A 17,311-nucleotide genomic window follows, 5' to 3' on the forward strand; every position below is an offset into this window, starting at 1 on the left:
AGTAAGTTAAGGGTTGTCATACAGAGTAAGTTAAAGCCTGTCATACGGAGCAAGTTAAGGCCTTTCATACAGAGTAAGTTAAGGCCTGTCATACAGAGTAAGTTAAGGGCTGTCATACAGAGCAAGTTAAAGCCTGTCATACGGAGCAAGTTAAGGCCTTTCATACAGAGTAAGTTAAGGCCTGTCATACAGAGTAAGTTAAAGCCTGTCATACGGAGTAAGTTAAGGCCTGCCATACGGAGCAAGTTAAGGGCTGTCATACAGAGTAAGTTAAAGCCTGTCATACAGAGTAAGTTAAAGCCTGTCATACAGAGTAAGTTAAGGCCGGTCATACAGGGTAAGTTAAGGGCTGTCATACAGAGTAAGTTAAAGCCTGTCATACGGAGCAAGTTGAGGGCTGTCATACAGAGTGAGTTAAGGCCTTTCATACAGAGTAAGTTAAGGCCTGTCATACAGAGTAAGTTAAGGCCGGTCATACAGGGTAAGTTAAGGGCTGTCATACAGAGTAAGTTAAGGGCTGTCATACAGAGTAAGTTAAAGCCTGTCATACGGAGCAAGTTAAGGCCTTTCATACAGAGTAAGTTAAGGCCTGTCATACAGAGTAAGTTAAAGCCTGTCATACGGAGTAAGTTAAGGCCTGCCATACGGAGCAAGTTAAGGGCTGTCATACAGAGTAAGTTAAAGCCTGTCATACAGAGTAAGTTAAAGCCTGTCATACAGAGTAAGTTAAGGCCGGTCATACAGAGTGAGTTAAGGCCTGTCATACAGAGTGAGTTAAGGCCTGTCATACAGAGTGAGTTAAGGCCTGTCATACAGAGAGCTAAAAGCTACTAAAACTGATAGTAGCTATTTACTATAAATACTATTTACTGTGTATGTGAACTTGTATCTGTCATAGATAGATTTGCTGGAGCTCACCCTATAAAATTTTACTTGCATTCACAAACATGAATTAATGCAATGTCCGTAGTCATGTATTTTAATAATCATTTTATTGCACTAATGCTTTAAAAAAATTTCGAAAAAGATTAAATGTACAGTAAACTGATGCAAATAGAAACAATCTCATTAACCTTAACACAAGAGAAGATCTTAACACAAGAGAAGGTACCACAGCTTATAACTACAGGTAGATCTTAACACAAGAGAAGGTGAACCACAGCTTATAACTACAGGTAGATTTTAACACAAGAGAAGGTAACGCAGCTTATAACTACAGGTAGATCTTAACACAAGAGAAGGTACCACAGCTTATAACTACAGGTAGACCTTAACACAAGAGAAGGTAACACAGCTTATAACTACAACCATCTGCAAGACATTTCACATTCTCTTTGATAATCCTTAACACTATGGTAGTAAACGTAGAGTGTTTAGAATATTTGGCCGGCTTACATTCTTGTTGCGACTGTATAGTTATCCCGGAATCCTGCAAAACCTGGTCTAAAAGCTGATCCCGTAACCTGGAATCCATCTGCATTTTATCGTAGCGAGCAGTCAACTCCTTGAATTGAGATTCTTTCTGAGTACAAGCAAAGCCCTGAGTGAGAGCGAGTGAGAGAAGGTGCTCCAACAGATACTTGCTTTCATCAACAGAGGAGACATCCAAAGCTTTTGTCAAACTAGTCTCATCCTAACAAGTAAGGTAGTATGTGTAATGAGCACATTTTGTAATATGGTTCAGAGACATCATTACAAGCAATATAACAACCAGTTCTTCGAGTTGCGTTGTGATTGCAAAAGCAATGACCAAATTTGATGCTCAAACCAAAGAGCTATCGCAATATGTAAATGTAACTTGTTTTGTCGTAATATAAACTGATAAAAACTAATGAAAAAGGACTCAAGAAAAAAACAGCAGGGGTTCATTCTATAAGAATATATAACATGTTAACTGTTTCTTGAATCTATGAGAAGAATTTGAGCCATAATAAAATTATTGATATAGGAATAAAAGTGTCATTTCTTCTAGTGAATAACGACAGGTTAAAAGATTATCTTGGCTTATAATAATATTTTATATGAGAGACCAGATAGATATGAAAGGGCATGCAAGTCGTACGATGAGGTTTAGAGGTTGTTAGAGGGGTAGCGTTTTAAACATAACATGAACTGCTTCTAGTGAATTATTGAGAAAATGTTTCCAGTCGATAGGAGATGAACTCATTGTGGATGTCAAATAAAGGTGAAAGATTATAGATTCTGAATTAACAAAATCAAATGTTGCTGCATGACTGTAGAAGATAACTTTACTGATTTACATGCGCTTACGTAAATTCGAGTATAGCCATCTATGGGAACGGGCCGATAAATGGGAATTGTTAGCTAAGCCCGCTGTAACATTAAAAAGGATAAATAAAGCAATGAATAATTACTAAACATACAACGCACTGATGAAATATATTAGGTAAATGCTTAGACAGGAAGCAATGCGAGATTACTAAATGCTTAGACAGGAAGCAAAGTGAGATTAGTAAATGCTTAGACAGGAAGCAATGCGAGGTTAGTAAATGCTTAGACAGAAAGCAATGCGAGATTAGTAAATGCTTAGACAGGAAGCAATGCAAGGTTAGTAAATGCTTAGACAGGAAGCAATGTGAGATTAGTAAATGCTTAGACAGGAAGCAATGCGAGGTTAGTAAATGCTTAGACAGGAAGCAATGCGAGGTTAGTAAATGCTTAGACAAGAAGTAATGGGAGGTTAGTAAATGCTTAGACAGGAAGCAATGCGAGGTTAGTAAATGCTTAGACAGGAAGCAATGCGAGGTTAGTAAATGCTTAGACAGGAAGCAATGTGAGATTAGTAAATGCTTAGACAGGAAGCAATGCGAGGTTAGTAAATGCTTAAACAGAAAGCAATGCGAGATTAGTAAATGCTTAGACAAGAAGTAATGCGAGGTTAGTAAATGCTTAGACAGGAAGCAATGCGAGGTTAGTAAATGCTTAGACAGGAAGCAATGCGAGGTTAGTAAATGCTTAGACAGGAAACAATGCAAAGTTAGTAAATGCTAGCAGTAACCACTACAAGCCTAAGCAGACGCATAGCAAAAGCAAATGAACAAACCTTCGCCTCCTCTTCCATCTGCATGATATTGTTTTGGCACTCAGACACGTTACTCTGAATGTATGTCATATTGGTGCTCATCGTCTCCAGCTGATCTTCTAGGTTCATGGCGACAGTCGTCTGCAAATGAATAGGAGTTACACAACGACTACCTTGAGCGTGGTTCTCATATATGCCGCAAAGCACCGGCAACAGCACCGCAGGCTATGGCGGTGAAATGTGAGCCTACACGCCGGGTACCGCCGAGTACCACCGGTAGTTGCCGGCAGTTAACACAAGAGTTTAGCGCTGTTCAAATTTCGCAAATAGCCGCAAGCAAAACCTTCCTGAAATGCACTGTACAGGTAAAGGTCACCATTATCAAAATGGCGTGGCGAGCGAACATTTTATGTGAAGCTGCGATTATGTTTAGCAATGCAGCTTTAGATGTGAACAGAAGCTGCCGATCCTAACGTCGCAAGCGTTTTGCTGCGCAAGTTACCGCCGGAGTCTCGCAATCGATATGGAAACCAGACTTTAGCAGCTATGAAGATGAGTTGAACATATCATCAACAAAATTTCAGCGCAATATAGTGTAACCGTGACATTACTGATTACTCTATGCAATGTAATGATTATGCCAGCAATTATCAAATAAGAGTCTGTAGAGAGTTTTCTGTTCAACAGAACAGAAAACATTAGAGAAACACAAGGAATAAGGCATTGGCTATTTACGCTGGCAAAATTATTATTTGCAAAGACACCACACACCCCTGATGGCTGTGTAGTAATAGAAGAAACTGATGTATTTGTGATTGGTTAAAAGTGTTGATCCCTGATTAACATAATCATGACACCAATTTGTTCATTTTCACAGTAAACCGATTTTTTTTGAAAGTTGCTTTGAACTAGTGACAACGATGACCAACAAGTATTTATATATGAAAAAGGCTGTTACTTGCTGTAAAAGATATGTGATGAACACTGGTGTAAATTGGAACTGCTTGCATAAAATTTCAGGATATGTTAGATTAAATATTTTAAAGACCTAAGTTTTACTTGCAGTTTGATACAATTCATCAGCCTGAGTTCAAGTTGTAGTTGGACGATTTTAGATTATAAGTTGATGGATCTTTTTTTTAAGAAAACACAAGTGTAAATAGCTGTACAAACATTAGTCCAATGATAAACTATGGTTTACCCATATCTACTATATACATATATATATATATATATATATATATATATATATATATATATATATATATAGTGTTATTACAATCATGTTCCAATAAGGGTAATGACAACATCCAATAGATGTTTTGATCTTTACTTGACCTAGGTTGATACTTGTAAAACATAACTAGTTATTCAGTAGTCTCGATCTGTGTAGTCGCAGCAGATGTTTATGCCATATGTCAGCTAAGAAATTTGCCCATTTTAAGAGCCTAAGAGTAATGACTATACATGTGTCCGACCTCATTTCTCCTAATGGCAGTGTCCAGCCTTTTACTGTACGCATCTATCTTCTTGCTGAGCTGTTCTCGCTTGTTAATGTGAAGATCCATCTCAGCTTCCATGTTGGCAATTGTCTGTTTCCGCACAACAACGGATGTAATGTACCGCTCAAGCTTGTCCCACTTGCTTTTCGCCACCTGAGTTAGAGTAATCGAGTAAAACGTAGTGTCCATTAGCACAGAGGACAAGACGACATAATATGTGTATATATAAGAAACATGCCATACACAAAAAAAATACTCTTCCAATTTAAGTGGCAGATTATTTTATATTACTTTAGGTTTAGCTGTAATCAGTAGAAAAAGTCACTAGTAAGTTGAGATTATAACAACAGGCTGTGAGAAACTTTGATATAAGAGGTGACATGAGGTGCCATGAGATAACATGAGGTGACATGAGATAACATGAGGTGCCGTGAGATAACATGAGGTGACATGAGATAACATGAGATAACATGTGCTAGACGTATCAACAAAAGGCAAATAGTAAATCGCCGTCTGAGCAACAAGCAGTTATCTACTCTGCAATTGCTCATTTAACATTGTCTAGTTTTATCTCAGCTATAAGTTACGACCCAGTTAGTGCTATGGCCCAGCTATAAGTTGTTCTTCAGTAACTAACATTCGCTACCAGAATACTGTCCAGAAATGAAAATCATTCTGAAGCAAATTTGGCAGATTGATTGGGACAAAGAGGTTAAAAAAGACGATGCAAACAGTTACCTTGGGAGAGAAGAGAAGAGCTGCTGACTTGTGCCTAGAAGCAGAAGATGATGAAGTCTTGCCAGATGAATTTTCATGGGAGAGGTTTGCCCTATTTTTGGCCATCACCCTGGAAGAGGCGGACGAGTCTCTTTGTCTTTTCCTCAACTGACTGACCTCTTCGTGCTTGCGCTGGCAACGCAATACGCTGACTTATGCAAAGGCTAGGATCAAATAAAAATGATTTATATGTCAAAGATACATGAAATGTCGATGGCTATCCCAAGCCACCTACTTTTTACGACAGAATTAATTAAAACATCAGTAGACTGTTATATTCGTCCTGTAATTAATGAAGGCACTCTTTGAAAACTTAGAGACCAACATTTGAGTGTTGTTAAAGACCAACCTTGAGTATGGCATCTTTCTGTCTGTTTTGCAACTCCAACATGCGCACCTGATTGTCTCGTTGCCGCTTCTCTTTTTTCAGCTGTAGCAGCTCCTTATTCTTTCGTTGGTCACTAATCTTATTCTTCTCTGATTCCGTCTTCATTTGTGCCATCAGTCGCACCTGCAATAGCATCACCATAGTTGTCGAGATCTCCGAAACCAAGATCATGTGGTGGTGCAATAGTCAACACAACACATTACGAAGATCCCAAAAAACTCATACGCCAAACAATTATTTCCCATTCAAACTTTTCCCTGACTAACACAGATATAAATATAGTAGTGATGTCTCTCTGTGTAGGATTAAGTAAGACATAAATAAATATAGTGGTGATATCTCTTTGTGTAGGATTAACTAGCACATATAAATATAGTGGTGATATCTCTGTGTAGGATTAACTAGCACATATAAATATAGTGGTGATATCTCTGTGTAGGATTGACTAACACATATAAATATAGTGGTGATATCTCTCTGTGTAGGATTAACTAATACATATAAATATAGTGGTGATATCTCTGTGTAGGATTAACTAGCACATATAAATATAGTGGTGATATCTCTCTGTGTAGGATTAACTAACACATATAAATATAGTGGTGATATCTCTGTGTAGGATTAACTAGCACATATAAATATAGTGGTGATATCTCTGTGTAGGATTAACTAGCACATATAAATATAGTGTTGATATCTCTGTGTAGGATTGACTAACACATATAAATATAGTGGTGATATCTCTCTGTGTAGGATTAACTAACACATATAAATATAGTGGTGATATCTCTCTGTGTAGGATTAACTAATACATATAAATATAGTGGTGATATCTCTGTGTAGGATTAACTAGCACATATAAATATAGTGGTGATATCTCTCTGTGTAGGATTAACTAACACATATAAATATAGTGGTGATATCTCTGTGTAGGATTAACTAGCACATATAAATATAGTGCTGATGTCTCTCTGTGTAGGATTAACTAGCACATATAAATATAGTAGTGATATCTCTCTGTGTAGGATTAACTAACACATATAAATATAGTGGTGATATCTCTGTGTAGGATTAACTAACACATATAAATATAGTAGTGATATCTGTGTGTAGGATTAACTAACACAGATATAAATATAGTGGTGATATCTCTGTGTGTAGGATTTACTAGCACATATATAAATATAGTGGTGATGTCTCTCTGTGTAGGATTAACTAACACATATAAATATAGTGGTGATATCTCTGGGTAGGATTAACTAGCACATAAAAATATAGTGGTGATATCTCTCTGTGTAGGATTAACTAACACATATAAATATAGTGGTGATATCTCTGTGTAGGATTAACTAGCACATATAAATATAGTGGTGATATCTCTCTGTGTAGGATTAACTAGCACATATAAATATAGTGGTGATATCTCTGTGTAGGATTAACTAATACTTATAAATATAGTGGTGATATCTCTGTGTAGGATTAACTAGCACATATAAATATAGTGGTGATATCTCTCTGTGTAGGATTAACTAACACATATAAATATAGTGGTGATATCTGTGTGTAGGATTAACTAACACAGATATAAATATAGTGGTGATATCTCTGTGTGTAGGATTAACTAACACATATAAATATAGTGGTGATATCTCTGTGTAGGATTAACTAACACAGGTATAAATATAGCGGTGATTTCTCTCTTTGTAGGATTAACTAACACATATAAATATAGTGGTGATATCTCTGTGTAGGATTAACTAGCACATATAAATATAGTGGTGATATCTCTCTGTGTAGGATTTACTAGCACATATATAAATATAGTGGTGATGTCTCTCTGTGTAGGATTAACTAACACATATAAATATAGTGGTGATATCTCTGTGTAGGATTAACTAGCACATAAAAATATAGTGGTGATATCTCTCTGTGTAGGATCAACTAACACATATAAATATAGTGGTGATATCTCTGTGTAGGATTAACTAGCACATATAAATATAGTGGTGATATCTCTCTGTGTAGGATTAACTAACACAGATAAATATAGTGGTGATATCTCTGTGTAGGATTAACTAACACATATAAATATAGTGGTGATATTTCTGTGTAGGATTAACTAGCACATATAAATATAGTGGTGATATCTCTCTGTGTAGGATTAACTAACACATATAAATATAGTGGTGATATCTGTGTGTAGGATTAACTAACACATATAAATATAGTGGTGATATCTCTGTGTGTAGGATTAACTAACACATATAAATATAGTGGTGATATCTCTTTGTGTAGGATTAACTAACACAGGTATAAATATAGCGGTGATTTCTCTCTTTGTAGGATTAACTAACACAGCTTTTGTATCGGTCAGCAAGCCTACCTTTATCTTCTTCATCTCATTCAGTTCAGTACTAAGGTCCCTGATGCGCCGGTCGTAGACAACTTGGTTCTTCATCATTTTGGCGTGCTCCTTTTTGGCAGTATTTACCTTATTGAGCTCCTGTTGCACGGTATCCAGCCGTTTCTCAAACTCCATTTTAACTTTGCGCACCTGCTCCTCCGACTGCTGCTTCTTGCTGCCTGAAAACAGAACTCACATAACAGTTTATTTCATTTGTATTTGCTATCCTGGTAACTGCTGTCCGGTTACGAATTAGCTGGTTGCAAAGCTAGCTACACGTTAAGATTATCAAACTCATACCAATTACTATCTAAATGACAGATTATTACACCGAAGCCATAGCACTGTATGGACTGAACTTTATAACTTGTTAAGAGCTAGCTGATTAACTATTAACAGCTGATCTAACATATACTAGCTATAACAGCTGATCTAACATATACTAGCTATAACAGGAGGTTACCTAAGCTGCTCAGGACCTGGTTTCGTTCTCGTTCAACAGCCATTATTTGGTCCTGCAAGTTGCGCATTTTATCCTCGTAATGCTGACGAATTGTTTGCAGTTGTCGCTGGCTCCTTTCGAGTTCTTCAATCATTCTTTGTTTAAGTGAAATCTCTCCTGACAGCTCTGCCAGGTCTTCTTGAAGATGGTCAGACTCTACAAGAATTAGAAATGATAAAAACCAGCTGATTATATCAAGTCCTGATGAGCATATGAAGGTTTTAGCAATGCTTTCGACCAGTATTCATATGGGTAGAATAGCACCAGTGTATATACGTATATGGGTAGAATAGTTACCAGTGTATATACGTATATGGGTAGAATAGTACCGGTATCTATACGTATACGGGTAGAATTGTACCGGTATCTATATGGGTGCTATTCTACCTAGTATAGATACTGGGTAGAATAGTATCTATATGGGTAATCTTGGCCTTGACCTTTAAACGGTTGCATCAACCAAGGGTGATCAACTGATCAAGGCGGCAAAAGAAATTAACTGAAAGCAGCTGTCATATATGTTATAGCAGTTGTTATATATGTTATAGCAGTTGTTATATATGTTATAGCAGTTGTTATATATGTTATAGCAGCTGTTATATATGTTATAGTAGCTGTTATATATGATATAGCAGTTGTTATATATGTCAAAATATGATGCTAGTAAGCGATCAATGAAAGTAATCTAGACTTGCACACTACGCTTACTGCTTCTAGCGAGCTGCTCTTCCTTGTGTTAGTCTAGCAAAACATTATCGAATTAATTGTTACATGATATACCTTACCCGCCTTAGCTTATTATGGCATAGACTTATTTTGGCAATAACTCACTTAACAAGTTGTATACCATCACTGTTAACAAACTGTAGATTTCACCTTAGTTGGTGGTCTTTAATACTTCTGAAAAACTCAGATTTTGCCCCCAAGTGAACAATAGTCTAGAGACACCTCATTTAATACTCTAACATAGAATTCAATTCTTTTTTAAAAATTACAGATAAATAATTTATAGATAGGCTAACTTTCAATATTATTTGCGTTCAACAAAGTTTACATAAGTTGGTAAAGCACAATGTTCAAATACTATTTGACGAAGAAAAATGTAACTAGCAGTTGTGACAGAGCTAAAACATAAGTTAATCATGTAAAATGTATCAAATAGTTTGTAGCTCTGAAAGTTTCAAGTTAATTACAAAAGATACATGAACGCTACGTTTTTTGCGGCGTTAAGAAGAAAAGCAACAAATGACAGCCACTGACTTACATTTAAAAAATGTGTCAAAATGTGTAAGAGTTGAGGCTGTTGTGGCTAGACACACAAAATAACACGTCACATTGACAAATAAATGGACGAGTGCGAATTAGCCTTTACCAGGCGAAGGCCATGACATTCTTGTTAGATTTTTTATTATCATTAGTTGTTATTATTAGCGTTTTTAAGGAAATTTTGTTGTGTAAATTTTACTGTTGGTTTTGAGAGAGAATAAATTGATTGGTTAAAAAAGGTCAGACTTTACAGAATCCAGCTAGTTTTTTTCTGCCTTAAAGAATAGAGAAAGCATAATATTATTATGCTTTATTAGTTATCTTGAGGTGTTGACTGATGTTCTAAAAAAAGAATCAAGGAGATTGACCCCCTTGAAGCTGAGATATAGACAGCCAAACACAGGTCTACCTAATAAAGAATCAGAGGAAAACCCTTCGAAAATCCCAAAAACTGTGACGTTTAAAATCGACTTAATGGTCATGTGCCGGAGTTGCGCACCCTTACCGTCGTTACTTATAATGATTGTTTTGGCTACGAGATGTGAAACGCTTCTCGCGATAGTAAATAATTTACATACTAGCTCTGGTTTCTCAGGAAATCATCCAAACATTGTATGGTAAAGGCATTTGCCCACAACCCCTCGCCATGATTTTTTAAAGCAGAAGAGCAGATTTTGACTATTGTGCTTCAAATTTTAACTCGATCTCCACGGATATGCTCCGAAGATCATCTGTTCAACGAACGGCGCGTGTATAGTCTATATGCGATATCCGCGATTGCAGTTTGTTTAGAATAAGAAATAGGAATGGGACTTTTTGTTCCCTTCATCATTTTTCTACTGTGTATCTACTGCAGCATTCAGTTTATTTTCATGATTATCGTCACTATTAACAGACTTGAAGTTCACTACAGCCATAATCTTAAAAAGACTAACTTGACCGTGCTGCTCTTGCTATAAGAAAAGAAAACGATAACTTTTGCTTTGATTTTTCTATTGATCTATTATCTTATCTATGATTATTTTTTATGATTTATATAATATTCATAATGCATATTATACAAAATAATAATATAACTGCGTATAGAATAAATGATGTAACTAATATAATTTGTAGAAAATTCCAAATGATAACCGAGATTGATGATTGATTTAATTGATTCTATTTATTAGCTATAGTTAAAAAATCTGAATAACGCTAAAGATGAGTCTGAATAGGGAAGCTAAGTAGGAGAACAACAAAACTGAGCTGAACTAGCAAAATAGCGAAATGTTGCGAAATAATAGATGCGTGTAGTTATTTTATGCTAAAACTAATCTACACGTCAGAGGGACTGGTTCGGAATTCTAGGGGCGATGATTGTTAGGCCCAATTTGATTGTTCTATACTTCCAGGGATTAAACCAATTAAAACGCCGTGATTGTTATAGGAGAGCGCATTAGTTGGCTTAATTGACCAATGGCACACAAGGCGATTTCATACGTCATATATTGATGATTACCAAAACACTTTTGTTTTTTTGGTAGACCTGTGTTTGGCTGGCCATATCTCAGCTTCTGGTTGGTCAATCTTCTTGATTCTTTTTTTAGAACATCAGTCAACACCTCAAGATGAATAATAAAGCATAATAATATTATGCTTTCTCTATTCTTTAACAAAACAACAACTTAAAAGCATTCTATATAAAACATGTAATATAATTATTAGGTTAACAAGACTGTGTTTTGCCACAGCTATACCGTTCTAGATCTCTGCAGGCAGAAAAAGTAGGTCAAGGCCGGTCATACGGAGCAAGTTAAGGCCTGTCATACAGAGTAAGTTAAGGCCTGTCATACAGGGTAAGTTAAGGGCTGTCATACAGAGTGAGTTAAGGCCTGTCATACAGAGTAAGTTAAGGCCTGTCATACAGAGTAAGTTAAGGGCTGTCATACAGAGTAAGTTAAAGCCTGTCATACGGAGCAAGTTAAGGCCTTTCATACAGAGTAAGTTAAGGCCTGTCATACAGAGTAAGTTAAGGGCTGTCATACAGAGTAAGTTAAAGCCTGTCATAGAGAGCAAGTTAAGGCCTTTCATACAGAGTAAGTTAAGGCCTGTCATACAGAGTAAGTTAAAGCCTGTCATACGGAGTAAGTTAAGGCCTGCCATACGGAGCAAGTTAAGGGCTGTCATACAGAGTAAGTTAAAGCCTGTCATACAGAGTAAGTTAAAGCCTGTCATACAGAGTAAGTTAAGGCCGGTCATACAGGGTAAGTTAAGGGCTGTCATACAGAGTAAGTTAAAGCCTGTCATACGGAGCAAGTTGAGGGCTGTCATACAGAGTGAGTTAAGGCCTTTCATACAGAGTAAGTTAAGGCCTGTCATACAGAGTAAGTTAAGGCCTGTCATACAGGGTAAGTTAAGGGCTGTCATACAGAGTAAGTTAAAGCCTGTCATACGGAGCAAGTTGAGGGCTGTCATACAGAGTGAGTTAAGGCCTGTCATACAGAGTAAGTTAAGGCCTGTCATACAGAGCAAGTTAAGGGCTGTCATACAGAGTAAGTTAAAGCCTGTCATACGGAGCAAGTTAAGGGCTGTCATACAGAGTAAGTTAAAGCCTGTCATACAGAGTAAGTTAAAGCCTGTCATACAGAGTAAGTTAAGGCCGGTCATACAGAGTGAGTTAAGGCCTGTCATACAGAGTGAGTTAAGGCCTGTCATACAGAGTGAGTTAAGGCCTGTCATACAGAGAGCTAAAAGCTACTAAAACTGATAGTAGCTATTTACTATAAATACTATTTACTGTGTATGTGAACTTGTAGCTGTCATAGATAGATTTGCTGGAGCTCACCCTATAAAATTTTACTTGCATTCACAAACATGAATTAATGCAATGTCCGTAGTCATGTATTTTAATAATCATTTTATTGCACTAGTGCTTTAAAAAAATTTCGAAAAAGATTAAATGTCCAGTAAACTGATGCAAATAGAAACAATCACATTAACCTTAACACAAGAGAAGATCTTAACACAAGAGAAGGTACCACAGCTTATAACTACAGGTAGATCTTAACACAAGAGAAGGTGAACCACAGCTTATAACTACAGGTAGATTTTAACACAAGAGAAGGTAACACAGCTTATAACTACAGGTAGATCTTAACACTAGAGAAGGTACCACAGCTTATAACTACAGGTAGACCTTAACACAAGAGAAGGTAACACAGCTTATAACTACAACCATCTGCAAGACATTTCACATTCTCTTTGATAATCCTTAACACTATGGTAGTAAACGTAGAGTGTTTAGAATATTTGGCCGGCTTACATTCTTGTTGCGACTGTATAGTTATCCCGGAATCCTGCAAAACCTGGTCTAAAAGCTGATCCCGTAACCTGGAATCCATCTGCATTTTATCGTAGCGAGCAGTCAACTCCTTGAATTGAGATTCTTTCTGAGTACAAGCAAAGCCCTGAGTGAGAGCGAGTGAGAGAAGGTGCTCCAACAGATACTTGCTTTCATCAACAGAGGAGACATCCAAAACTTTTGTCAAACTAGTCTCATCCTAACAAGTAAGGTAGTATGTGTAATGAGCACATTTTGTAATATGGTTCAGAGACATCATTACAAGCAATATAACAACCAGTTCATCGAGTTGCGTTGTGATTGCAAAAGCAATGACCAAATTTGATGCTCAAACCAAAGAGCTATCGCAATATGTAAATGTAACTTGTTTTGTCGTAATATAAACTGATAAAAACTAATGAAAAAGGACTCAAGAAAAAAACAGCAGGGGTTCATTCTATAAGAATATATAACATGTTAACTGTTTCTTGAATCTATGAGAAGAATTTGAGCCATAATAAAATTATTGATATAGGAATAAAAGTGTCATTTCTTCTAGTGAATAACGACAGGTTAAAAGATTATCTTGGCTTATAATAATATTTTATATGAGAGACAAGATAGATATGAAAGGGCATGCAAGTCGTACGATGAAGTTTAGAGGTTGTTAGAGGGGTAGCGTTTTAAACATAACATGAACTGCTTCTAGTGAATTATTGAGAAAATGTTTCCAGTCGATAGGAGATGAACTCATTGTGGATGTCAAATAAAGGTGAAAGATTATAGATTCTGAATTAACAAAATCAAATGTTGCTGCATGACTGTAGAAGATAACTTTACTGATTTACATGCGCTTACGTAAATTCGAGTATAGCCATCTATGGGAACGGGCCGATAAATGGGAATTGTTAGCTAAGCCCGCTGTAACATTAAAAAAGATAAATAAAGCAATGAATAATTACTAAACATACAACACACGGATGAAATATATTAGGTAAATGCTTAGACAGGAAGCAATGCGAGATTACTAAATGCTTAGACAGGAAGCAATGTGAGATTAGTAAATGCTTAGACAGGAAGCAATGCGAGGTTAGTAAATGCTTAGACAGAAAGCAATGCGAGGTTAGTAAACGCTTAGACAGAAAGCAATGCGAGAATAGTAAATGCTTAGACAGGAAGCAATGCAAGGTTAGTAAATGCTTAGACAGGAAGCAATGCGAGGTTAGTAAATGCTTAGACAGGAAGCAATGCGAGGTTAGTAAATGCTTAGACAGAAAGCGATGCGAGATTAGTAAATGCTTAGACAGGAAGCAATGCAAGGTTAGTAAATGCTTAGACAGGAAGCAATGCGAGGTTAGTAAATGCTTAGACAGGAAGCAATGCGAGGTTAGTAAATGCTTAGACAGGAAGCAAAGTGAGATTAGTAAATGCTTAGACAGGAAGCAATGCGAGGTTAGTAAATGCTTAGACAGAAAGCAATGCGAGATTAGTAAATGCTTAGACAGGAAGCAATGCAAGGTTAGTAAATGCTTAGACAGGAAGCAATGTGAGATTAGTAAATGCTTAGACAGGAAGCAATGCGAGGTTAGTAAATGCTTAGACAGAAAGCAATGCGAGATTAGTAAATGCTTAGACAACAAGTAATGCGAGGTTAGTAAATGCTTAGACAGGAAGCAATGCGAGGTTAGTAAATGCTTAGACAGGAAGCAATGCGAGGTTAGTAAATGCTTAGACAGGAAACAATGCAAAGTTAGTGAATGCTAGCAGTAGCCACTACAAGCCTAAGCAGACGCATAGCAAAAGCAAATGAACAAACCTTCGCCTCCTCTTCCATCTGCATGATATTGTTTTGGCACTCAGACACGTTACTCTGAATGTATGTCATATTGGTGCTCATCGTCTCCAGCTGATCTTCTAGGTTCATGGCGACAGTCGTCTGCAAATGAATAGGAGTTACACAACGACTACCTTGAGCGTGGTTCTCATATATGCCGCAAAGCACCGGCAACAGCACCGCAGGCTATGGCGGTGAAATGTGAGCCTACACGCCGGGTACCGCCGAGTACCACCGGTAGTTGCCGGCAGTTAACACAAGAGTTTAGCGCTGTTCAAATTTCGCAAATAGCCGCAAGCAAAACCTTCCTGAAATGCACTGTACAGGTAAAGGTCACCATTATCAAAATGGCGTGGCGAGCGAACATTTTATGTGAAGCTGCGATTATGTTTAGCAATGCAGCTTTAGATGTGAACAGAAGCTGCCGATCCTAACGTCGCAAGCGTTTTGCTGCGCAAGTTACCGCCGGAGTCTCGCAATCGATATGGAAACCAGACTTTAGCAGCTATGAAGATGAGTTGAACATATCATCAACAAAATTTCAGCGCAATATAGTGTAACCGTGACATTACTAATTACTCTATGCAATGTAATGATTATGCCAGCAATTATCAAATAAGAGTCTGTAGAGAGTTTTCTGTTCAACAGAACAGAAAACATTAGAGAAACACAAGGAATAAGGCATTGGCTATTTACGCTGGCAAAATTATTATTTGCAAAGACACCACACACCCCTGATGGCTGTGTAGTAATAGAAGAAACTGATGTATTTGTGATTGGTTAAAAGTGTTGATCCCTGATTAACATAATCATGACACCAATTTGTTCATTTTCACAGTAAACCGATTTTTTTTGAAAGTTGCTTTGAACTAGTGACAACGATGACCAACAAGTATTTATATATGAAAAAGGCTGTTACTTGCTGTAAAAGATATGTGATGAACACTGGTGTAAATTGGAACTGCTTGCATAAAATTTCAGGATATGTTAGATTAAATATTTTAAAGACCTAAGTTTTACTTGCAGTTTGATACAATTCATCAGCCTGAGTTCAAGTTGTAGTTGGACGATTTTAGATTATAAGTTGATGGATCTTTTTTTTAAGAAAACACAAGTGTAAATAGCTGTACAAACATTAGTCCAATGACAAACTATGGTTTACCCATATCTACTATATATATATATATATATATATATATATATATATATATATATATATATATATATATATAATTAATACAATCATGTTCCAATAAGGGTAATGACAACATCCAATAGATGTTTTGATCTTTACTTGACCTAGGTTGATACTTGTAAAACATAACTAGTTATTCAGTAGTCTCGATCTGTGTAGTCGCAGCAGATGTTTATGCCATATGTCAGCTAAGAAATTTGCCCATTTTAAGAGCCTAAGAGTAATGACTATACATGTGTCCGACCTCATTTCTCCTAATGGCAGTGTCCAGCCTTTTACTGTACGCATCTATCTTCTTGCTGAGCTGTTCTCGCTTGTTAATGTGAAGATCCATCTCAGCTTCCATGTTGGCAATTGTCTGTTTCCGCACAACAACGGATGTCACGTACCGCTCAAGCTTGTCCCACTTGCTTTTCGCCACCTGAGTTAGAGTAATCGAGTAAAACGTAGTGTCCATTCGCACAGAGGACAAGACGCCATAATATGTGTATATATAAGAAACATGCCATACACAAAAAAAAATACTCTTCCAATTTAAGTGGCAGATTATTTTATATTACTTTAGGTTTAGCTGTAATCAGTAGAAAAAGTCACTAGTAAGTTGAGATTATAACAACAGGCTGTGAGAAACTTTGATATAAGAGGTGACATAAGATAACATGAGGTGCCATGAGATAACATGAGGTGACATGAGATAACATGAGGTGCCGTGAGATAACATGAGGTGACATGAGATAACATGAGATAACATGTGCTAGACGTATCAACAAAAGGCAAATAGTAAATCGCCGTCTGAGCAACAAGCAGTTATCTACTCTGCAATTGCTCATTTAACATTGTCTAGTTTTATCTCAGCTATAAGTTACGACCCAGTTAGTGCTATGGCCCAGCTATAAGTTGTTCTTCAGTAACTAACATTCGCTACCAGAATACTGTCCAGAAATGAAAATCATTCTGAAGCAAATTTGGCAGATTGATTGGGACAAAGAGGTTAAAAAAGACGATGCAAACAGTTACCTTGGGAGAGAAGAGCTGCTGACTTGTGCCTAGAAGCAGAAGATGATGAAGTCTTGCCAGA

Source organism: Watersipora subatra, unplaced genomic scaffold, assembly GCF_963576615.1.
Source record: "Watersipora subatra unplaced genomic scaffold, tzWatSuba1.1 SCAFFOLD_51, whole genome shotgun sequence".
NCBI lineage: Eukaryota > Metazoa > Bryozoa > Gymnolaemata > Cheilostomatida > Watersiporidae > Watersipora > Watersipora subatra.